This window comes from Propithecus coquereli, unplaced genomic scaffold (genome assembly GCF_000956105.1).
Source record: "Propithecus coquereli isolate 6110/MARCELLA unplaced genomic scaffold, Pcoq_1.0 Scaffold44, whole genome shotgun sequence".
Lineage (NCBI taxonomy): Eukaryota > Metazoa > Chordata > Mammalia > Primates > Indriidae > Propithecus > Propithecus coquereli.
The window spans coordinates 6562820-6588880 of record NW_012150174.1 but is presented as its reverse complement, the minus strand read 5'-3'; positions in this window follow the sequence as shown (position 1 = coordinate 6588880).

The following is a 26061-nucleotide window of genomic DNA, read 5'->3' as shown; positions in this document are numbered from 1 at the left end:
TTGTTATGCTTGAATCAGGGTTATAAATGTGCCCATCACCCAAATAGTGTTCATTGTATCCATTAGGTAGGTTTTCACCCATCGTCTCCTCCCCCCTCTCCCCTGCTTGATTTCCACTGAGTTTTACTTCCCTCTGTGCACATGTGTGTTCATCAGTTAGTTCCAATTTAAGAGCAAATACATGTGGTGTTTGTATTTCCATTCTTTAAATACTTCATTTAGCATAATGGTCTCCAGTTCCATCCAAATTGTTGCAAAAGGGCTTAATTCATCCTTCTTCATGGAGTAGTATTTCATAGAAAACATATACCACATTTTGCTGATCCACTCATGAATTGATGGGCACTTGGGTTGATTCTACATCTTTGCAATTGTGAATTGTGCTGCAATAAACATTCCAGTGCAGGTGTCTTTTTGATAAAATGATTTCTTTTCCTTTGAGTAGATACCCAGTAGTGGGATTTCTATATCAAATGGTAGGTCTACTTTTAGTTCTTTGAAGAATCTCCATACTGTTTTCCATAGAGGTTGTACTAGTTCGCAGTCCCACCAACAGTATATATGCATTCCTTTTTCTCCACATCCATACCAGCATCTGTTACTTTTGGACTTTTTAATAAAAGCCATTCTAACTGGGGAAAGGTGATATCTCATTGTCGTTTTAATTTTCATTTTTCTAATAATTAGTGATGTAGAGCATTTTTTCATGTTTATTGGACATTTGTCTATCTTCTTTTGAAAAGCTTCTGTTCATATCTTTTGACCACTTTTTAATGTGGTTGTTTGTTTTTTCCTTGTTGATTTGCTTGAGTTCTTTGTAGATTCTAGTTATTAGCTCTCTATTGGATATATAGCTTATGAATATTTTCTACCATTCTGTAGGTTATCTATTTGCTCTGTTGATTATTTCTTTGGCTGTGCTTTTTAATTTAATCAAGTCCCATTATATGCACACAACACGATTGTGTAGGAAGAATACAATCTGCCTACAGGCAAACTATTATAATTCATACATGAATTTGGCAACATCACTGGATACGAATCAATAGAGTAGTCAGGGTTTAGCATTGAAAACAAAAGCCACTATGTGTACTCTCAGTACAAAGAGTTTAATGAATATTTAGGAGTTTACACACTCTTAGAAGAGCTGGAGGAAAAAAAGTTAAAGAAGTTGTTGGCCAGGCACGGTGGCTCACACCTGTAATCACAGCACTCTAAACGGCCAAGGCAAATGTTTTAATATTTCATTATTTTGTGTTCTTAAATGCAATACAGAAAGCACTAATCATAAAGGAAAATATTCATAGATGGACTACCTTAAAATTAAGGACTTTTGTTAAAATCAAAAGACCTTATTAAGAGAGAGTTAAGGCAAGCCACAGAGTTGGAGAAGCTGTGGTGAATTGTTTCATGGTCAAAAACTCCTTCCGGGCCAGGCGCGGCGGCTCATGCCTATAATCCTAGCACTCAGTGAGGCCAAGGTGGGAGGATCGCTTGAGGTCAGGAGTTCAAGACCAGCCGCAGCAAGAACAGAACCCTCTACAAAAAAAAGAAAGAAAGAAAGAAAGAAAGAAAGAAAGAAAGAAAGAAAGAAAGAAAGAAAGAAAGAAAGAAAGAAAGAGAGAAAGAAATTAGCCAGGCAACTGAAATAGAAAAAATTAGCCAGGCATGGTGGCGCACGCCTGTAGTCCCAGCTACTTGGGAGGCTGAGGCAGGAGGATCACTTGAGCCCAGGAGTTTGAAGTTGCTGTGAGCTAGGCCGACACCATGGCACTCTAGCCCGGGCAACAGAGCGAGACTCTGTCCCCCGCTCCAAAAAAATCTCTTTCCATCCCGCTATGCAGGCCTTTTGTAATGTGACCTTGTCTTTCCTCTCAAACAGAGATAGAATCTATTTCTGCACTATCAGTGAAACTTCTAGTAGAATGTAGATCCACAAGTAAACTCAGGCATAAGCAGCAGAAGAATCACCACCCAACTCACAAAATCACACAAAAAAGTGAGGAATTGTTGTTCTATCAATGCTTTGTCATTGTTACAAATCAATGATAAATCATTGCCACTAAGATTTGGAGTGTTTAGTTAGCTGGCAACATATAACTGAGACAGAATCCCTATAATAAGAAAAAAATGAGAAAAAGACTTGAATAGACACTTCACAAAAAAAGTATCCAAATGGCAAACAAACATATTAAAAGATTTTTAACTTCATTAGTCATCAGAGGAATGCACAGTAAAACCACAATATAATACAAGTAAACATCCTTAGAATGGCTAAAATGAAAAAGACTGTCAGTGTATTAGAAAGGTTAGATAGCAACTTGAACTCTTATACACTATGGGTCAGCCTATAAATTTGTATAGCCACTATTGTAACTTTTTTCTAATATTTATTATAGCTGAACATATAAAACCCCTATGTCCCAAGCAATTCCACTCTTATGTGTATATCCACCAGAAACATCTACATATATTAACCAAAAATAATGCATAAAAATGTTTATTAAAAAAGAATCAAAGATCTAAATGTAACAACTAAAACTATAAACTTTTAGAAGACAATATAGGCATAAATCTTTGTAACTTTGGAGTAAGCAATGGTTTCTGACATGTCACCTAAATCACAAGCAACAACAAAAAAAGATGAATTGTACTTTGTCAATATTTAAAACTTCAGTGCTTCAAATGATGACATCAAGAAAGCGTAAAGACAATTCACAAAATGGAAGAAAAGATTTGTAAATCATATATCTGATTAAGGACTAATATCTAAAATATATAAAGAACTCTTCCAACTCAATAATAAAAAAAAACCCATATAACCCAATTTTAAAAATGGGTGAAGGATCTGAGTAGACATTTTTCCAAAGAAGATATCCAAACGGCCAATAAACACATAAAAAGATGCTCAACATCATTAGCTGTCAAAGGTAAGTGTTACAGAGGGTATGGAGAAACAGGAACCTTCATACAGAACTGGTGGTACCATAAAACGATGAAGCCATTTTGGAAAACAGTCCAGCAGTTTCTGAAAATATTTAAGATAAAGTCACTATGCGACCCAGCAATTCCACTGCTAGGCATACACCCAAGAGAAATGAAAACATATGTTCACAGAAACATTTGCACACAAATGTTTATAGCAGTATTATTCACAATAGCCAAAAACTGGAAACAACCCAGATATCTATCAATGATGAATGGATAAATAAAATGTAGCATATTCATAAGATGGACTATAACTCAGCCATAAAAAGGAATGAAGTATTGACACATGCTACAACGTGAATGAAAATGCTATGCTGAGTGAAAGAAGCCAGTCACAAAAGACCTAATATAAATAATGTATGATTCTATTTATAGAAAAATGTTCAGAATAGGCAAATCTATAAAAACAGAAGGTAGATTAGCAGTTGCCTAAGGCTGGGAGGGCCTGGTGGGTGGAAATGGAGAGAGACTGCTAACAGGTATAGGGTTTCTTTTTGGGGTGATGGAAATGTTCTAAAATTGATTGTGGTGATGGTTGCACAACTCTGTGAATATTTTTTAAATCATTGAATTTTACATTTTAAAAGGTGAACTGTATGACATATGAATTAAATCTCAGTAAAGTTGTCACACCAAAAGAATGTTCTGGAAGTAGATAATAATGAATGTAGTTAATGCCACTGAATTATACACTTAAAATGGTTTAAACAGAAAATTTTATGTTACATATATTTTACCACAATAACATTTTTTAAAAGAATGTTCCTAACAGCAGTATTAAAAATAGCCAAACAGCCCTTCCTTTTGCTCTCCCTTTGCTGTGACAATGGGTCCAGTCATCATCTGTGGCGTATGTACCATGCTCTGTAAACCTATATCTTGCTCTTGCCCCATAATCCTATCTCTCTCTCCTCAATAAACCTCATTTTCATGCCTGCCTTAAAAAAAAAAATAGCCAAATAATAGAAAAATATAAATGTCCATCAGTGATGGACAAATAAATTGAGAAATATCCACACTATATATTCTTGCTATGTTCGTGCTATACAGCAATGAAAATGACCAAATTCCTGCTGCTTGTATCAACACGGTTGACTCTCACAATGTTACAAAAGTCCAACACAAAGAGCGCATCCTTTATTATTACATTCATATAAAATTCAAGCATAGGCAAAACTAATCTATTGCGTTAGAAATCAGAATAGTGGTTGCCTTGGAGGAGCAGGGTAGTACCCGGGAGGGGACCTGGAGAAGACGTCTGGATGCTGGTAATAGTTACCTGCTTTATCTGAGTGTCGATTACACGGGGATGCTCACTGTGTGAAAATCCATCAGGCTATACGCCTCTGATGTATACAATTTTCTGTATGCATTTCAGGTTTTCATTTTTAAAATTTATTTTTTTAAGTCTTAAAAATCAAAGTGCCCCATGTAATTTGAATGAGTAGCCAAGTTTGAAACATTTTACCTCCTTTTCTACATCGCCAGTACTGTCTTGAGATTTAACAGAAGACAACTCCAACTCCAAAAATTCTTTTCCCTCTGCAATTCATTCTCTCTCTCTCTCTCTGCATTTTGTTTATGTATTTACTTATTTATTTTTTGCTAAACCTCTTCCTGTTTGATTATACTCAGGGAAGACTTCTCTTTTATAGCCAAACAAGTCTAATAAGGAGTGTCCCTAACAAAAGGACAGGTTTAGGGTCCCCCCCTTAATGGATTTCTGCCACCTTTCTAAGCTAACAAACTCAAAGTGTGGCAATATTTTCTTTCTTCTCATCACATATATAAAGTTCTTAGCATAATGGCTAGCACATAATAAACATCCAAAAAATAAGGAAGGAAGGAAGACCTGAGGTCAGGAAACTGGAAAAATGGCACCAAAGATCTGGAGCCAGAAATATCTGCTGAAACTTAAGAACTGAAGGAACCAGGCCACAGGGAGTTAGCAAGTAGTATCACCAGTGCCTGGCCTCCCCTGAAATCCAGGCAAAAGTAAAAAGTGTCCCTTTTTGTCCCTCTTCCTGTGTTGATTGGGGTCTCAGAACTGTGTGATACTTGCAGCCACTGCTTAGAACTGCCAGAAACTGGAAAGGCACGCTCTATTTGCAACATTTTGCCTGCAAAGCATGTACAAGCAGCAAAGCTTCATTTCTTCCCATTGCTGGGTCCTCTTGTTCCCAGGCTTGACTGGCTAAATTTTGGGAAAGACTGTGGCAGAGAGTCCATATTCTCCTCTTCCTCCTGGACATACAACTGAACTGTATTTCTTAGCCTTCCCTGTATTTAAGTGAGGACTTAAGACTGAGTTCTGCACCTAGGAATATGAGCAGAAGGGAGGGAGACGCCCAGCAGGCCTGACCCATAAAAACCTCTCCTACGTGATGCTCTCTTTCCCCATCTGTATGGACAGGACACCGGTGATGCAGAGCTGCGTGAAGTCTCAGGATGGAATAGCCTGGATAACTCTGGAGGTCCCTCCCCCAACCTATCACCAAGCAAGAAATAAAAATTCATTATATTAAAAGGTTGGGGCTGTTCATTGCCACCGTTAGTTAGCTTTTTCTGATTAATGCAGAGACTGTGGTTATCTCTGTGTCTTCCTAATCTTCATCTCTCGCTCTGATCTCTCAGCGTCACATCTCCTCACACAGCTCTCTGGTGGCCCAAAGTCTCTCACATCTAAGAGAGCCTGACTTTAGAAGAACCCCGGAATTTCTGATTATTTCTCCCTCTTTCCATCTATTCCATTAAAGGAACTAATCAAGCATAAAACCCGAGAGGTTACTTGAGATAATGGAAGTCCATTCAAGAAGTGTTAATTAGGCTTCCTGAACTAGAAATTCCACTCATGGTAATTTATCCTAAGCAGATTAATCAACAGAAGCAAAAAGATGTTTATTGAAGCATTAAGCATACTAACAAAATAATTAGAATCTGCCTAAATATTCAGCCATGGGGGAAAATGCTAGTAAATTACTATCAATTCACTTAACTAAATATTATGAGATAATTAAACATGATAATTATTAATAGAAAGTATATACATAACAAGATGGAAAATTCAGCACTGTGTTGTGAAGTGTAAAAAGCAGAATATAGAAATGTGTTTTCACAATGGCTAGCACTATGTAAAATTAATTACATATGCATGTGGATAAGACAAACAGGCAACAAAAAGAGACACATCAAAACAACTCGACTGTCAGGATGCTTAAAATGTGGGTGTGCTTTTTCTTTCATTTAGATAATTATTAATGCATTTATAATGTTCCTTATGCATAAAATTAAAATTTTCCCTAAAATGATATTAGTTATGGGTTAGACAAGATGATTATCAAATCAGAGTAATTCACGGGACATGTTAATTCCTCAGGAGGAATTAACATTCTAAAAAGAAGAGTTTAGGGATTCATATGTTTCAGGCTGATAGAAAGCACAGGGACATAGTAATACCTTTGGACAGGGAGATCTGCCCTTTGTTTCCACTTCCTAAAAATAAAGGACCATTTGGGGTTCTTGGGGCAGAAATAAGGCTCAAGGATCATTAGTTGCCTGATTATTTCAGTGAACATTCAATAATGCAGGAGAAAGGCAAAGTTCTAAGTTCTCAGTTTGGCCAGCAAGACCAAAGCCAAGCATTTTTACTAGTCAAGAAAACAGAAAGACCCTTCTAGGTATTTTAAGCAAGAAGGAATTTAATCGAGGAAATTTGATGCTTGCTAAAGAACTGAAAGGGGCTGAAGGAGCAAAAGTGTGGCTGGTTCTCAGGCTACTTCTCGGTTCCAGAGGCAGAAAGTCATTATACAATAGCCAGAGGAAACTAGCAATGATCACAGATGTCTGCAGCCCCAAGGAAGGTGAACAGCAGAGGAAAGCGCAGATACCAAAAATGCTAAAGCCACATCTGCTAAAGCCATGCATCTGTTCATTACCACAAAGGAGCAATGCAATGGTTTCCTCCTCTTCCCCGTATTCCAAATCTCGTGCGATTACCTCTAATTAGTGGAATCTAACGCAGAACACTGGCCAGGGATTCTGGAATCTGCAGTACTCAGGCTTCCAGCTCTCACAACACAGGGGAGAGTAGAGAAGACAGAGAATGGTGTTGAGCTGTCAATAGAAAATCTTTGAACCCGTGTTAGAAATATTAATAAAAATAAAACAATATCATCATAGCTAATACTCCTGAGAGCTTACTCTGTACCAAGTACAATGCCAAGTACTTTACATGTGTTTTAGCTCATTAATTTTGAAAACAATTTTAAGGTAGACACTATTGTTCTACTTGTTTGAGAAAACTGAGGATTTTAGTCATTTGCCCAAGATACTACAGCAAGTAGCAGTAGAGCCACTTCGGAATTTCATTGACCTTCTTGTTTGTGCAACAGGACTTCAGGTTCTCCTTACCCTTCCCCAAATACATTTGCCTGACAGGGGCATTGCAAAGCATAATACAATGGGAACTTAATGTTCACTAACACCATGCAGTAATACACTCATGAAAAATTGATAACAGGATACCAAGGTAGGTTACTAGCAGTGAGATGTATTTGTGTGTGTTGTGGGGGAGAGGTGGTTTCTGAGATTATTTTATCCTATTCTAGACTAGGAATGCCAAGAACTTACTAGACAAAAGCTTGGCCTCTGTTCAGCCAATGTTAAGTACAAGGAAGGGTGTGATACACTTCATGCCCTCGACTCCATCCAGACCCGATGGAATTTTTTTGAATTTGAAATTTATTTCTTTTAAAATTATTTGTATAAATTTATGGGGTACATGAGAAATTTTCTTAAACGTATATAATGAGTAGTGATCAAGTCAGTGATCACTACTATTTAGGGTGTCCATGACCTGCGCAAAATACATTTTTGTTAAGCGTAGTCACCCTGCTCCGCTATCAAACACTGAATTTATTCCATCTATCTGACAACATGTTTGCACCTTTAACTCTAATTGGTTCTGTCTTAGCCCTTGGTGATGCCAGCAATTCAAATATTCAATCACTTTATTTTGTTCCAAGTGTCACAAAGATTTTTCTCATTCCTTTTTATTCTTTTTTCTTTATTTTTGTCTGACTGGATTATTTCAAAAGACCTGTCTTCAAGTTCTGAGATTCTTTCTTCTACCTGATCTACTCTATTGTTGAAGCTTTCAAATGTACTTTGAATTTCTTTCAATGGATTCTTAAGTTCCAGAATTTCTACTTTTAAAAGATATCTATCTCTTTGGTAAATTTCTCATTCATTTCCTGAATTTTTAAAAATTCTTTGTATTGTTTTTCAGAATTCTCTTGCATCTCATTGAGCTTTTTTAAAATCAATATTTTGAATTCTTTATCTGGGATTTCAATGATTTCTTTTTGAGTGCTGGAGAATTATTCTGTTCTTTGGAGGTGTCATATTTCCTTGCTTTTTCATGTTCCCTCTGGCCTTACCTTGATATCTGCACATCTGGTGTAACAGTCACTTCTTCCTAGTTTTGAATTTACTTTGGTAGGGAGGACTTCTTCCTGAAGATGCGTCTATGGTGTTGGCTGGGTAGGGCACTTTGGCAGTCGCGTAGTCTCTATATGATTTCTTTGGCTCCAAACCATGTTAGCGGGATCCGTGATTTCCTCGGTGGGTTAGAGTATGGTTATTGGTGGAGGCTGTGGTGAAGTTGTGCTGGGGACTAGGATGCCAGATGGGCCTTTCTTCAGGCCCCAGTGGTGGCAGCGGTTGGCTTAGTGCTCCTATCCTGCTCCCATCTTTGTGCCCCAGGGCAGTGTACACTGGCACCCGTGTTGACAGTTACCAGTGGGCTGATTTTTGGGCCTCCAGGTGGCCTGTTTGGGTAGTGGTAGCGGCAGAAGTGGACAAGGTGGGTGGGCAGGTATTCAGGCCTCTGGGTAGCTGGACTGGTGTGAGTGATGACAGTAGCAGTGATGGGACGAATCTGGGTCCCAAGTGGTGTGCATTGATGTTGGGAGTGGCTGTAATGGGCTGGGCAGGCCAGTCTCCAGGCCCACAGGTGGCTGTTGCAGGTAGGTGCCAGCTGAGGGATAGCTGCCAGGAGTTTAGGCCCAACTTCAGGCCACTGGGAGGAGTGTTCAGGTGCCCAAGGTGGTGGGTTATGTTGGGCAATTCCCAGGACCCCAGGCTATGTGCTCTGTCTTGGCAGGTGGTGAAGCTGGGCTGGGCAGGCTTATGCTCAGGCCCCTCAGTGGTGCCAGCAGGCACCAGCTGTGGTGGGCAAGGGCAATAGAATCCTCGGGCCCCAAGCAGAGTGCTCAGGTGAGGGGCAGTAATAGCCACATGGAGACCCTGCCACTGGAGAGGGTAGGGCTGTCCTCAGTGGTCACAGCCTGGGCTGGCAGGTGGAGAATGCCTGTCCTTCCCACGTCCCAGTCCTGGTGGGGCTCACCACTTCCCAGCTTTGGCAGTGGTAGCCCAAGCCTAGGTTGTTCCCCAGCCCCAGCCGCAGGAGTCCCCACCCAGCTGACAACCAAGTCCCAGTGGTAACTTGTGCCCTGCTCGCATCCCAGTCTCCATTCCAGAAGCACTCGCTTCCTGCGCCAGCAGCTGCGGTCCACGCCTCACTCGCATCTTTCTTAGCTCCAGCTGCAGGAGCGCTCTCAGCTCACTCTCCAGTCCCGTCAGCCGCAGCCTGAGTTTCCTCCTGAGCCCCAGGACAGCAAGCAGGCTGCAGAAAGCTAGGTTTGAAAATGGCACCTTGCTGTAGCCACTTAGGTCTCAGAAAGGGTGTGGGACCCGCGCGAGCGCCCTCCCTGGAGCAGTTCCATCCCACAGTCTCCAGCAGCTCCCCACGTTAGTTTCAGGGGTTGGGAGGGTCAAGGGGTTCTCCCACGGCCAGGACTGCACAGGTCCACAGTGGGGGTGTGGGCCGCTGGGAGTCTCTCACTCACCCTTCCCCCCACCGGGAAGTCACTCCTGGCTCCCAGCAGATCCCGGCCCGGCAGGCTCCCTTCTCCTTTCCCGCTTTTGGCGTTTCCTGTCACGTTTCTGTTAAATTTCAGTGTGTCTCTAGGATAATATATTTGAAGTGTGACTGACTATATACTATTTTGGCTCTTTTGAGTGGAGGAGGCGGGCACGAAATGCTTCTAGTCAGCCATCTTGAAGCCCCTCCCCAAACTCAACAGAGTTTGAGGGGGCTTCCCAGTGGACTAGAAATGGAAGTGTTGGATCGTGGAGTCTGGTCAAGGCTGTCCTTGGTGCCCCAAAGCCTTCCAGTGCCCACTCAGGCACCAGGAGGAAGTATGCAGTGGAGTATATTCCTGTGTTCCCCTCCCCACTCCATTCACATGCAGACATATCTGTACCTCCTCAGCCTTGAGGGGGGCCTGCCCAGAGCGGGAGCAGAGGACCCTGCATTGCACAACTCCAGGAGGTGACATTCACGTCCAAGTCTGTGTGCATGGTGTCCCCATGAGTTGTGCAGTCTGTGGCCCAACCCCGCTAGGGTGAGTTTATTCATAGAGGCATCCAGATGGCCAATAAACCCAGCAGCCACACACAAGCATCTGTCCTTCCCAGTTATCTGGGACAATTCATCATGGATTGGTCCATAATTCTTCCCAGAACCGCACCTACTTAGCAGATAACTCCATTCCAAAGAAGAACCCTGGGCCAGTAGGGAGAACTCTACAGAGTAGCAGCTGACTGATTCCATGTCCTAGGAGAAACAATGAAAGGCAACGGGCCATTCTCCTACTACTGTCAGAGGTGGAAGAACAAAAAGTCATATCCCTACTCTAAGGCACAGCTGGGACCCGTGAGCACCACACACTTGGGATGGCCCATGTCTTTGCTGCCAGGATCAAATGATAGGCCAGAAATGGCACTTGCTTGGCCTCACATGAAAATGAGGAGGCCTTCCCTACATCAAAAGTCTAGTTGCTGAGCCAGAACCCCAGGACACCACCTTGGAGAAGAAATCAGTGCTGTTGGCAATGGAGACAACTCCTCCTGGCTGCCCTAGGGTGAGATTCATACTCTTACCAGGGCAACGCCAGAATTAGGTTCTACACCTGCCTAGGGTTGTGCAAAAGACCAGACTGAGTGCAACATTTACCCTGAGAGTCCAGAGGCAGTGAAACATCTTTGCAAGGGAAGCAAAAGATAAGGGTTTGAGTTCCGGGTGTGACAGAGGAAGTAGGAAGGTGAGGTCTGGGCTAAGAAGGCAGGGGAGGAGGAGCCAGGTGGGAGCAGAGACAGGGTGAGCTGGAGGTACAGGAGGAAAGCTGTGAGCACTGCAGGAATGGGAGGGAGCCGGGGGTGCTTCCAGGAGGTGTGAGCTCTACAGTGCAGGCCAGACCTGGAGCACACGGGCTTCATTCCCGCCCTCCCCTGCATGCAGCCCGTGCCCCAGGCGGAAGGCGTCTTGCTCTCTCCTGCTTCCCCCACATCCTTGCTGCTGCTGGTTGCCCTTTCTTTTAAGACTTAGCTTAGCTGATCCCAGCTCTGTGAAGTACTTCCTGATAGTCCTCTCTCCCCCACACCACAGCCCTGTTAAGGGCTTCCCACTGTGTGTCCCCACAAGACCATCCCCAGACCTCGCTACTGCAGCTATCACATTGCTATAATTATTTTAAATGCCTTGTTTCCTACTAATCTGTGAGCTCCTTGAGGCAAGGGCCATGTTCTATTCATCTTTTCATGCCTTGCATGGGGCCTGACATATAAGAGGTGTTCAAAAAGTCAAGTGAATGAATTTAAAAAAAAAAATCTCCTTGGATTCAGCTGAAAAGGCAATTGCAGTAATTTGAATTGTGCAATTTCCATTGTGTTGTCTTTGAAAAACAGTTTCACTTTTCCTCCTACTACAAATGACTCATTCCTGGAGCAGATAACACATTTCTGAGGTACAGAACTTCACTACATCAAATCCTTTGAAAATCTGTTTTTGAGTGTTCTTATCTAAGGAGAAAAACATGGCAAGCTTTCGTAATCCCTCAATTGAGTGATAGAATGCTAAAGATGTTTTGGAAACCCTTTGATTACTGCAAAGTATCCAAAGACGAATGGGTGGGTGAAGGATAAAAATAAAACACTGATATTGGCTACATGCACTGATGGCTAAATAAACGGTAGTTAAGGTTGAGCATTTGACTAAGTGACTAGCGCCCATTTTCTCACTCAATACATATATCACCTTTGAGGTCACCCTTATTGTCTACACTCAGATGGGAAAACTGAGAATCAGAAAATGTTGCTAAATGTCTGATTCCAGAATGGTGTTATTGACGACGATGCCCCTACTTCTTTTAGACAAGTAGAGAAGGCAGACACTGAAGTTGGATGCTGATTTTTGACAAGCCAGTGTGTAGGCAGGGACCCCACCCCTGCCTATGCACTCCTGGGCATACATGGTTTCAAGTGGACAAAAGTGAAGACGAACATCTGCCCCACGTGAAACTCACACAATAAGCAGCTGGCTCCCTCCAGCTGCCCCTCTTGGCACCACAGGTGCAGCCCTGGTGGCCTTATCTCCCGTCCACCCACACATAAGGGCATAAAAACCCTTTTTTGCTAGGAGCAAAAATTCTAGCTCACAGCTTAATTACAACTTACTGCTCCTTGTCCCAGCAGCACCATGGCAACAAGTAGCATTGGCACAAGAATCAAAAGGGAGAAGTGTTACCTAGCAACGGAGTAGTAGAAAGAGCTTTAGGATTCTGGGGGGCCAAGTTCTAGTTCTGGCTGTAACTACCTGGGCACTGTAGATAAGACCCATGTCCTCTGAGCCTCAGTTTTTTGTCCTCTATAAAATGGGGCAGTATCAACAGACTTAGAGTTGTTTCAAATCAACTCATTCCACACCTGTAGGATTACTGTCAGGATTGTTATTTTAGGGAGAGAAAAATTATGCACAGGATTGAGTCAGAAAGAGAAACCTGTGAAAGACTTACTAGTACATGACATACTTTAGCCACCCTGTGAGGAATATGAATTGGCAAAGCCTTTTTGGAAGGTCATTTAGTAATATTAATAAAATTTCAACATAGGTACTCTTTGACTCAGCAACTTCCTCTCAAAGAATCTGTGTTACAGAAATATCTTCACATATTCATAAAGATACACATACAAGGCGAAAAACTGGAAACCACTTAAAATGTCTATTAAAGAGGAACCATAATAGATCAACACCAATAGACTATTGTCCAGAAGTCACAATGAGGTAGCTCTTTATTCACCAACATGCAGAGAATTCTGAAATACAATGTTTAGTGAAATGAAAGCAAGTCACAGACACACATCCCTTCCCAAATATGCACATCCATTCCCAAATAAATATGCATCTCAAAGAGCCCGGAAAGACCCACGACAAAATGTTAAGAGTTCTTATCAAGTTACTTCTTGCTGCTCCCAGAATAGACGGTTTTGGCCTCCCTACGTTTGCATATGCCATTCCTCCTGCCTAAAATGCCACTCGTCCCCGATCCCTTGCGAACTCCCGCGCATCTCTTAGAGTGAGGGTATCGTCTCCTCTGTGGAGGCCCCCGTTCCCACCACGTCACATCTCCCTCCACCTCTGTATCGTCTCTGCCATAACACTGGCATTTTGATTATTTGTTTATGTGTCTGACCCTGTATACCACAAGCTCCTTGAGGAGCAGAATCACATCCCATTCATCTTTCTTACTCCAGGGCCCCTCGGGGACCAATAGGGCATTGAATTGAAACAAGAGGTTAAAGTATTGCCAGAAATAAGAACAACAGGTAGACACTGGGAGCCCCGGTTCTCCCAAAGCCACCATCCCAAGCCATGCCTTCATGTCTATTCATAGCTCAGGAGCTGTGCTCTAAGGAGGAAAGGAGAGGGAAGTCAGAAAGCCATGGATAAGGGACTGAGCTGGGTAGAAATTGCTTGCAACAAACCAAAAAATCCCAGCAGTGGCACGGATGTCGGCAAGCCATCCACAATCTGGGCAGCAGGTGGCGCAAGTGACCTAAATTTCTTAAGTCCTCACAGAAGCAAGGATTTGGAGGAACTGAGAAGCTGGGAGTATCAGCCTGAGCCGCTCTTTTGCCTGTGCGATTGCTATACCGGACATCAAGGCAGAGACCGCATTCTCTCCCCTGGGATTTCCAGTTCTAGACACCTGCTTTTCCAACCTCCATCTTCAGTCCATCCTCACTACCGCCAGTTTTGTTCCTTGAAAACTAGCCTTCTTGTTAAGGAAAACGAGCATTTCCATTCCCACCAGGGGCAGGGAGTATTAGCAAAACGTCTTGGAAAGGCAATTTGGCAGTGCTGATCAAAAGGAGAACACTTAGCCTGGAGGAGATAAGTATTAACTCAAGAGTTACTTAAAAGATTAGACTGCAATTACAGATTGGATATGCATCATATTTGATTTTCTTTTTCTGGGCACAATTGTTTAGTAAATTATTATAAGGGTAGGTAAGCAAATAAATGAGTTACCTGGAATACTGACTGTGGTAAAGGTTCAGTTTTATATATTGAGGTAGTTATTTCAATAATTTTGGTAGTTACTATTATAACTTTATGTAATAGATATGTTTATGACAAATACAGGCATGCAACTGCATAATAGTTAGATGGGCTAATTAAATACCATCCGTTGGAGGGTGGCTGTTATTATTATTACACAAAATATATTTATTCTTTCAACAAATATTTATTAAACACTATTTATGCAAAAACTACTTATGAAATAGCTACCAAGTGCCAGGCACTGTTTTTTGGTGCTGAGAATAAAGTAATCAGTGACAAATTCTCGGCCCTCATGGAGATTTCATTATAACAGGAAAGATAAAAAAATACATATATGGGGGTGGTTATAACTGCTATAAAAAAGAATAAAACTATAAAAAAACAAAGAGTGATGGAGGCTGTTATTTTTAAGCGGGTGCTCAAGTACTATATTATTTGCTGGAGATTTGATGTTGATCAAAATCATATATGATTCCTACCCCCATGGAACTCTAATGTCAGTGGGAGAAAGTGCCACTACACAAATAATGACACATATAGTTGTCTATTGCTGTTAGTGCCATGAAGAAGTACATGTGTGGTGTTATGAAATGTTGTAAAAGGGAAATCTGAACACTTTAGGGAGGTCAGGAAAGTATCACTTTCCCCAGGAAAGGGATACTTGCAATATGTGAAGCATAAGTAGAAGTTCACTAAGCTAAAAGAGTGGTGACTACTCCAGACTGAGAGAACTGCCATGCAAAGGCCCTGTGGCAAGAGGAGAATGGAGGAGTATGGAGAAAGGAAAGAAGGCCAGAGGGGCTAGAGAGGAGAGAATGAAATGAGGGGAAAGATGAGGGGAGACCTATGGGCCATGTCAAAGGTTTTTTGTTATTGTACTAAAAGAAATGAAAAGTCATCATGGGTTTTAAGCAGAGAATGACACAATTAGATGACTACTTCAGAAAGATGACTGCAGGAGCTCTGCGGAGACTGGGCTGAAGTGGCTCAAATTAGAAATGGGATAGCCCAGTTAAGAGACTACAGCAATAGTCCTTGCAAATTATAACGTTGACTTGGACTAAGGCTTCTACTAGTTGGAGATCAACAGAGATCAAGAGAAGTGGATGAACTTGAGAAACTTTTAGGGAGGAGAAGAAATAGCCCTTGGTGATGAATTTAAGGAAGGATAGGAAAGAGAGAAGATACCAAGAATGACTCAGATTTCTGGCTTGTGCAACTGGATGGGCGATGCTGCCATCCTCTAAGACAGAGAACGCTGGAAGAGGGCCCAGTGTGCGGGGAACAACTGTGGACTTGGTTTGGGGCCTGTTGAGTCCGAGCTGCCTTTGAGACTTCCAAATGGAAATATCAAGTTGAAAGTTAGATCTACACACCTGGAACTCAGAGAAGAGGCTGGGTCTGGAGATACGGTTTTCTAAGTTCTATACAGAACTGAAGCTGTGGGCAAGGATGTGATCACCTAGGAAGAGATGATGGAGTAAGAAGAGGAGAGGAACTTAGGCATTTGAGGGTGGAAATGAGAAGGGTAAGCATACAAAGGATGCAGGAAAACCAGGGAAGACATCAGGAGAATATTTCATTTCTTTTTTTTTATTCTTCTGCTGAAGGCTCAAGGTCAAGAATATTTCATTTCTAAAGCCAAGGGAAGAATGTTTCCGGAAGGAGTAAATGATCAACACTGTCAGTCTCTGCTGAGAGGGCAAGGAAGATGAGGCCAGAGAAATGTTCCTTGGCTCTGATGACATGGAGGTCATCGGTGACCTAAACTGGAGCTGTTTTTTATGACTGTGGGACCAGCAACCGGTGCAGAGTGTCTGAGGGGAGAGTGAGGGCAGAAGGAACATGGAGATAGTAGGTAGAGACAAGTGTTTGGAGGAGCTTCACTGGGAAAGAAAGAAAGAAATGGGTGAATCCCGCTGTTGGATGAGGCAGCCATGTGGACACTGAAGTCAGCTGAGTTGGGAGTGTAAAGAAAGACCACAGCCAGGTGCTCGAGTCTTCAATGCGGGAAAGGGGGCGATGGGGGGCTGGAAGATGATGACAACCCGGAGGGGAAGAGAGCGGTGGAGCTGAACAGCATGATCTACCAAGGAACAGCACGTGGAAGCAGCATTTGGGAACGAGGACAGTGACAACACCTTTCCAGCCTAAGGCTGCAGGTATGAAAGACTGAACAGCTACACTGGAGAGGGCTGGGGAGGGCATGGTGTCCTCGGGCCTTTTGTACCAGGACAGAGTGGGAGGGGGCACAGGGAGGGAAAGTTTGAAGACCTAGGGCTGTTTGGTGGCTGTGGAATGGGCTCAGTTGTAAGAGTTTGGGGGTCAGGGGCGAGGTCACAGGCAAGGAGGTGGTCACGGGCATGATGGAAAGGACGGAATTAGGGAAAGGATGGCCGAGAGGGTAGACACTTGGGCTTTGACTGATTGAAACAGGGATGACCGGCATGGAGGACTTTGTATCAACTCTCTGTTTGAAGACGGCGCTCATGGGTCTATTGGCTGCAGATGGGGTGGTCTGTTACCCCCTGAAGCTCTAGGAACATCACAAATGGATTGGAAATAGCCTTGGGACTGCTGACCACCCACTGCCCAGCCCAGGTGTTGGTAGACCCAGGGGACTGAGTCTATAATATAGACATACTGCTGGAGCCATTAAATTTTTTTTAAAAATCCCCACAACCTCACTATCTCACAAATCAGAGCTCTTTTGTTTCTTAGCTTGCCTTCCTTCCAGATTTACACTGACTTTTTATGTACCGTACGTATAACGTACACACAGTTTGAGATTCTGCCTTCTTTTCCCTCTTAGCATTACATCAAGTATTTTCCCCGTTGTTCCTTCTTAATGATAGTTAACCTTCAATACGGTGTGAACAATCACTGCTCTCATTTGGGGATATTTTTGTGCCATATGAATATCTAAAGCACTCCCTGCCCCCAAACATGCATGCTCGCGTGCACACACACACACACACACACTCACAAATAAATTCTCTCTGCAGACACACAAGTCTGCCTCCATCACGTATTATCCACAGGCCACTAATGTATCTTGAGATCTGTTGATCCCCGCTTAATCTTTTTTCTCGAACATTTGGAACAATTATCAGCAAGCTGGCTGCAACCACACCCCTTTCTCGCCCACTCAGAAAAACATGCAAGTGAGTGAAAATGACGTCATTATAAGAATAACCTTGAATCCACTCCAATTTATAACAAAAGCAGCTCGTCTGAAAACTTCGGTGCTTCTTCTATTAATAGTGCGAATTACTTGCTACCCACTTCAATCCTGAGTGCCACCACGCCTGCAAGTCCTGCCACTGTGGTTGAGGGCTGCTGGCCTCCTGGGGAAGACAGACACTAGTGCAGCATGGCAGCCCCGTGGTGCGTCGTGGAGAAAGCCTGTCTTCTCGGAGGAGGTGGCATTCGAGCTCGCTCTTGAGGGAGGTTGCCGTTCAGAGCAGCAGAGAAGCCTCTCCCAGGCGGGAGGAGGAAGAGCACCGACTGGAGGCTTAGAGGACTGAAAAAGTACTGCCCGGTTAGGGACCGCTGTGCATTCTGCAGTGGCTTAAACCTGGTGCACAGAGGGAAACGGCTGAAGATGGTGTTAGCCAAGGAGGCAGATTGGGAAGGGCTTTGTTGGACCCACTCAAGGATTTTGACATTTTCCCATAGTTTGGGAACATGGAAGGTTTTTAAGCAGAGATGATGTTATAAGAGTACACCTTGGTTTGGAAAATTCCAGTAAGCAAAGTGCATGGAAAGGGACACAGATCAGAGAAACCAGAGGCCAGGGTGGGAGTGAATGAGGAGTGGGGAGTGGAGGGGCAGGTAGACCGGACCAACTTGGTGAACTTAAGAGATGGAAAGGAAAGGTCACGGCTCGATCATCAGCTTTCCGTGGGATCTCTGTATGATCCCGCTGCTATGTAGCTTGGTCAAGCGGGTGACCGCACCCTGCCTGCGGTGTGTCGCACTGCGTCATCACATTGCCAAATATCACTCCATGACTGAGAGCAGGGTCACGGAGTCAATGAGAATATTTCCTAAAATGAAGGGCCTTGAGAAGAAAAAAAAAATTTTTTTTTTTGCAAAAGAATAAACAAAAACCATAAGAAATAGAGATTTCTCCCCAAACAACTCCTTTGCCAATTTGCTGGTTAACAGAATTAGCAGGAGTTAAGGAGTCACATGGACTCCAGTTTGAATCTCTGATCCACTTACCAGCTTTGTGATTTTGGACAAGTTACATAACTTGTCTGATCCTCAGTTTGTTCATCTAGAAAATGGGATAATAATTTCTGCCTTAGAGATCTATGGTGAGGATTCAATGGGATAAAACTTATACATGCTCCTGATGCAAGGCCTTAGTAAATAAATCTCAATGCACATTCCTTCCCTCCCCCTCCTCACCCAGTGTGGTCCTGTGACGGTTAACTCTGGGTCCTAAGAGACATGAAGAGCTGAAAAACAAAGGGTTTGGAGGGAGAAGCTAGTGGGTGTGCTTTCAGGCAGAAAGGGAAGTAGGATGAGATGCTACCCATTAAAGCTGACTAATTTCGGTGGAATCCCATGAAGGACAAAGGAGGTTAATTCAGTGAAATCTCTGGAGTGTTTCAAAGAAACATTGTGTGTGCTGCAGGCAAGTCCCTTTCAAAGCTCAGCATGCCTCCTCTGGCAGGGGCGAGATTGCTGTGGGTGTGACAAGGGGGCTTCCTAACAATGCCCAGAATTCCAATCACCCGGTGCTGCTTCCCTGCCAGGCAGCAGACGGGCTGGGCAGGGCAGGCTTTCCCCTGCTACGGCAGCTCCAGGCTGCAGCGCTGGATTTGGGGAGGCTCCGAGGCTCCGTGGCCCAGATCGAGTGACAGCCCACGGCTGACTCACTGCCCAAGAGGCTGGCAGCTTACAGCAGCCCAAGGGTGAGCTCATAACCACGGGGATCCTGAGCAATGCCATGTCACCAAGGCCGTCTCTGTCTGTGGGGCAGAGAGGCCGCCTGCCCCGGGCTGGACCCCACTATCTTTAAAGATCACTAGCTCCAGAGAGAAGGGTCCAAGGGCCACTTGTTGCTGTATCCCTGGGTGGTCCCAACATCCTGCCATTTTACCTTCCAGAAAGACAACTCATAAAATGGCTAATGACATATGATGTCATTTTTTTGCCTTGGTGAGAAGTTCACATGGCCACACTCACAAAGCAGAACTCAGTCCTCGGGCAGACAGTGTGTCCCTGTTTGGGGTTTGGAAAATATGGTTACTGTCCATGCGCTAAACTGAGGCCTTCCTCTCCATGGTAGAAAAATCCACAAGGCATGGCTTGATTAACCTAAGAAAAGTACCTCTGGCAGAGCTGCCTGCCTTGCAGAAATTCTGTCCCTTCCTGAGGCAGACAGTAACGGAGAAACACCAAAACACTCATACACACACACATACACACGGTGTCCATAGAACCAGAAAACATCCCCCTGAAATAATTCGAGTTTGCATTGGTGTTAATGGCCCCTTTGGGTCACAGCATAATAAAGGAGATGAATGGTGTAGCCTAAGGACAACCATGCTTTGAAAGAAGGTCTTGGGTGTGGATGATTTTGAAGTAACCACCATTCATTATGATTTGCCGTTCCAAGACGTTGCGTCAGACCTTGTGAGGAAACTATCGCTCGTTTATATACCTGGGCTCTGGGAAGCCCTTTCTGCTCTCAAGCCTTTCCCTACCAGCTCGTGATGTTTTGACATTTCACATCAGTGAGGCTTCCTTTGATTGACAGGTTTTATACCCAGAGTCCTCTTTCAAAACATTTACGCAATGTAACATTTACATTACCAGTACTGATTGAGTTTTAGAGGCAGCTGAGTGCAATATTCTCTTGGATTTCTTTCCCTTTATTTCCTTTGTTCCTCCTTTCCTCCCTTTTCCTCCCTCTTCTTCCTCCTTCCTTCCCTCCTTTCCTTCACTCTCTCCCTCATTCCTTTATTTTATTCATCCTTCATTCCTTTATTTTATTCATTTATTTATTCCATAAATATCTAGTGAGCCATACCATATGCTGGAAGGGGGCATAGCACAGTATCTGCGAGACTAAGGACCTGGATCTAGGCCCTTTGCTTTCTTCTTCTATAACTTAGGCATGACTTAAGACTCAGTTTCCTTATTAGCAAACAGGAACAATAATGAGACCTCCCAAGGTTGTTGCATGCAGAAAGCCTCGCCCAGCCCCTGGCTTCGCCCCAAATGTCCCACAAACGTTACTATTCTTATTAAAACAATGTGGCTGGGGAGTCAGAGTGGAGGCTCTGTAGCTAGACTGCTCAGGTTCCAATCCTGGCCCCACCTACCGGCAACATGACCCTGGGCAGGTAATTTATGCCTCAGTTTCCTCATCTGCAAAATGGTGCCAACAATAGGTATCTACTTCATAGAGTTATTGAAAAGATTTAATGAGATAATCTGTATAAGGTACATAAGGCAGTACCTGGCACATAACAGTAAGCACTCAATGAATAATAGCTATTACTGTTGTTGCTGTTATTGTTGTTGGTGCCAGAAACATGAAAATGAGAAATGAGAAAGACACTCTAGTGGGGAAGTCAGGTATGTAAATGAATAGTGATAATATGATGGAAAATAAGTAGAAAAATTGAAGTATGTCGAAGCACAGAGGTAAGATTTAACTTATAGAGAGAAGAATATACAAAGTTTTACCAAAGATACTCAAACAGGAAGTTAATAGAAGTTCTTCTGATGGGCACAGGAAAACCTCATCAGGAACTGCTTTATTTTCATCTTCCCAAATTTATTCACAACTCTGTCAAATCCAAATATCTCTCTCCAGTGTTCAAACCTGTCTATAATCTGATCCAACCCTAACTCCCTGACATTGTTTTCCTATACACTCTGATATACCAACCTGCCCTACAAACAAATATCCCCTTTATTGCCACTCGGTCTGGTTTTCTTCCCTTTGATCTCACAGTTCTCACATTCTAGAATGTCGTCGCTTGCCTGTCCCCCATGTGCCCATCCTATCTGATCTTCAAACCCAGGGAAACTCCACCTGCTATCTGAAGACCAGGTGCCACCTTGCTGCGCTCCTCTGCCTCCTTTGCACTTGGCGGAAGCCTGCGCCTGGCACTGCGCTCTCCCTCCACTTGGCTTTCCAGCCGGGCCCATCACTCTCCTCCCACAACTGACTCTCCATTTGTGGGGCCCCCATTTCTAATTTTTCACATTTCCGGGTCCGTGCTCCCACACGGCCCCCCAGGTTCAGGTTCTCACCCCAGCCCTTGAACGCAGTGCCTGACTCCTGTCTCCTCTGCACAATCTCTCCCCACACTGCTGCCTCCACGGAGCTTCATCAGGGCTCAGAGAGGGTGAAAAAATTGAATTTTCACCATCTACTCTTTGAGATCTTTTAAATTTTGTATCCATGCATATGGATTATCCATTCATAAAAGATAAAAGAAGTGTAAAAATAAATGAAAAATTGAAATAAAGCCTATATTCTTTATCTATTTTGTCCCGTCTGAGTGGGCGACTCTTGGGGACTCCCAACCTAAGGTCCGGAATCTCCTGGCTCTGCCATCTCATGTTTTCCTCCTTGCAGGGAACAGACAGGAAAGTTCCTTAGTCATCTCGAGCAGGTCTGCACGCTTTTCCCGGAGAGCGGCTGCCGATACGCTTGGAGAGAAGAGAACCAGCAATGAGAGCAAGTCTTGTTCTAAATCCCTCTGTGTTTGGAAATCCTGTTTGCTTGGCTTTCATGTGTTTGAGAACTAGGAAGAAATACTTTCATCCCTACCCAGATGAGGCAAAAGAAATTGGTGTCACCATGAGCTCGTGATTTCAGCTCTTTGCTGGGGAAGCCGTGCCAGGTGCCGGGTGCGAGGCAGGGGTGGGCGTGAGTGAGGCCGGGCAGTCGGCACGGCTTCGGGTAGGACACAAAGCGGGTGTGAGATCCTTTCACTCATCTGCTCTTTGGCATTCGCAACTGTGATCAAAAGACTCCTCGGAGCACAGCGGCAGCCACGGTTTTCACAGACCCTCACGCAGATGACTGCAGAAATCCCGCAACTGCCAGGCCTTTATAAACTCTGCACAGTATTAACCACAAGGTGATAAAACAGCAGCGCCTCCCACTTACCACTGCTGGGTGCTGGGATGCTCAATGGCATCCCCCAGGCAGTGCCCCTCTCTGCTGCCAACCGAGGCCCAGCGCTTCCCAGAACCAACGTTCCCACCCTGGGCCGCAGCGGAGCCCACGGGCCACCTCTGCCCCCGGGCGGTGTTCAGAAAACCCAGGTATGCCACTGCCAAGCTTCAAGCCAGTGGGCAAAAGAGGTCGCAGGATAGGGTATGAGGGGACAACGGAAACAGGTCAGAGGAGAAATACGAGTCTAGGAAAAAAAATCTTACAGTCCATACGAGGAACGGCAAGAAAATGTGCTTCTGCCAACCACCCTCCCTCTGCCCGCCAGTCCCTCCCAGTTGCGGTTTATCTCCTGTCTTCTCCCCAAGTCACCATCTGACATTTGTCAATCCAGTTCCAGGGCACGGATTTTAGCCAGTTACAAGCAATTATCCCTGCATGGAGGGAAGCTTTGACCCAATTAATGAATCTTTTAAAAAGGGCTCTTTGGCTTCTAAACAAGGTTTTCTTTCCCCATTGTTGAATGTTTAAAATAATTTTTTTTTTTACAAGTGAAAGTAGCATCTCCCGTGGGAATGCCAGCTGACTTGAAGCGGGTAGAGGGAGGGACACCTTCTGTATGGAGATGTCAGAGCATCTTGCTACGGGGGAACCGAGGGTTGAAACGGCAGGAGCAGGCTCTACTCACATCTTCGTTCCTAAGGCAAAAAAACACACTCAAATTAGTGTTTGCTTTCTTTCATAATCAAGGGCTTTGCGTTTTCAAGCGAAGTGCCTTCTACCAAGAGGAATGTTATAATCCAATTCAAGGGGATTTCAGCTCATGAAAGAGGATTAGGAGCCATTGGGTAGATGACAAGTGGCAGCATATTTCCTATCAAGAGCCTCTTCAGATTTTCTTCCCTGACTGAGAGTTCTACTCTCTTTACTGTAAGAAGCTCAGAAGAGACCCACGAGAGACGCAGGCAGCATTTTCTCACACGTGCTCCCGCCACCTTGTCTTGCTATCTGCCTTGTATCATAAAAAAAAGTGCATGCTTCCTTTTCACACTTTGAGGCAAAACAAAAATTCCTGGAAAATAAAGACCAAACATTATAACCAACCCTCAGTCTCCTGGGCAGATCTTCTGAGCAAGATCTGAATCGGGTCTATGCCGGTAGCTGTATCTCCACTGGGCTGGCCACCTCAGCCCAGAAAAGGGTCAGAGAACATTCTCTCTCCCTGAACAGCAGCTGTGTCCCAGGCTGGCTTCCCATACAGGAGCTGTTAGACAAGATGCAGAGACACTATCAGCAGAACCCAGGCCAACCGAGCCCAGCTCCCTGGCAGCCACCCACCCAGGCCTGGCTCTCCCCCAGGGCTGGGGCTCCATGGCATGCTTCCGTGCGATGTGTAACCTAGGAGGAAGGGTGAGTAGACAGCCTTCTCCAGCCTTCCCTCTGACTCACCGGACAAAAGACTGGCTAATTGTTTTTCTTTTGGATAAGCATGTCGGCATTGAAAACGGCTGCCTAGTGAATGAGAGAATACGAACTTGCAGTCAGCCCCATCTGGGCCCAGTGTTCGCTCTTCCACCTTCTCACCGTATACACCTCTCCAAGCCTCAGGTCCTCACCTGTACAGGGAAAAGGAATAATACCGACTTGGCGGGTCATTATCAGGACCAAAGCAAATATGGCACAGGGCAGGACCGGGCTCAATAAATGTTTGCTAAATTTGAATCAGCTGTTTAATGGGTGAAGCTGGTAACAGCAAACCTAATTTGCAAAATTCGGGGCTGCTTTCGGTTTACTTTATTTATTTACTTATTTACTGGTTTACTTTATTTTTATGATTTCTAACTCTATTGTTAAAAGGAATAAAAGGGAGATGGAGACTTCCTCCTGGATTTCTTCGACTTCTAAATAAGGCTCCTGTTGAATTCACAAGGAGAAAGCCTATTGTCTAGGCAATATCCTCTTGGCACCCTCTAGAAAGCCACTTGTTTTGTATGATTCATCTGTCCTCACAGCCAGGTTAGTCTTCTGGCTCCTGAGAGCCGGGGAGATCACTGCAAACTGCACTGCTTTGGGGTGTAGGGGACGTGTTTGTGGTTTGGTCCTCAATGCCATCAGGCCCTGTCTGCCAATTCCCCACCCCCACTCCCACCCAGGGGGGGTTTGAGCTTAAGATGCTCCTCTGAATGTGGGGTGGTTAGGATGAACTCTCACTGCCTCTGAGTGCCTGCCCTAGGGCTTGGCTACAGCCAGGACCTGAGGGTCTCCCTCTCCTTGTGCAGAAATTCTTCAACAAACCACTCCCTCTGCCTGCCCCCAAGGTGGGAGATGGCCCAATGTTACCAGTAGAAGGATTACATTTTTTACTCATATGGTTTTCTCCCTGTGTATTTCCACCAACCTATTTTGAAGGACTGTTGTTTAAAAAAAAAAAATGCTTTTCTGCTGTAATTCCTTTGCCTCATTTTTCCTTCTCCCCCCATCCCTGGCTTTTTTGTTTATTGGTTTGCTTTGCTTTGCTTATTACTAAATTGCAATAATATCCCCAGTGACTAGTGAAGGTGTAAACAGGAGATACTTCTTTGTTGCCAGGACAAATAAAGAGTTAAAATAAAGAAGCAGTTATTTTTCACTCATTCATTTTAGCACATTTACTGAGCAGCAACTGTATTCAGGTTACTCTGCTCAGGAAACAAAGTTGAAAACGGCGTGGCTGGATCTCAGGAACTCGAGGGTGAGGACGGGGACACTGATCTCAGGATTCGTGGACGGGATGGGATTCAGAGGATCTGTGACCCCCTGAAATGACAGACAAAATGTTGTATGTATGTGCACACAGCGAATTTTTCAGGGAGGACAATCCATAGCTCCTATCAGATTCTCAAAGGCATCCAGAATTTAAGAAAAATGGTGTTGAGAAGCAAAAATGGTTAAGAATCATTAGTCTAGAAGGAGAAACTGACATGTGAATGAATTGTTAAGAGGCAGTTTCTTGCAGTCACCCTCGGTTGACTGATTCTCTCTCCTTCTCTCTCCCTCTCTCCCCCACCCACGTCCAATCTGTCAGGAAATCCTATTGGCTCTATCTTGAAAATATATCTCAAACTCATCCCCTGCTCACCGCTGCCGCTGCTATCACCCTGGGCCATGCCAGCAATTCCGCCTGCAGTATCACTTCTACCCTTGTCCTGCAATCCATTCTCAACACTACAGAAGCCAGACTGATCTTTTTAAAGGACGAAGCAGATTATTTCACTTTTCTGCTCAAAACACATCAAATATTTCCCTGCTCCTCCTTACACAGAATAAACTCCAAACACCTTTATGTTGCAGAAGGACCAATATGCTGTGTCCCACCTCTGCTCCTTCTCTCTTCCATACAAGGAACAGCCTCCTGCTGTTCTTCATACATCCTTCATAAGTGCCTCAGGGCATTTGCACGCCGTTGCCTACACCTGCA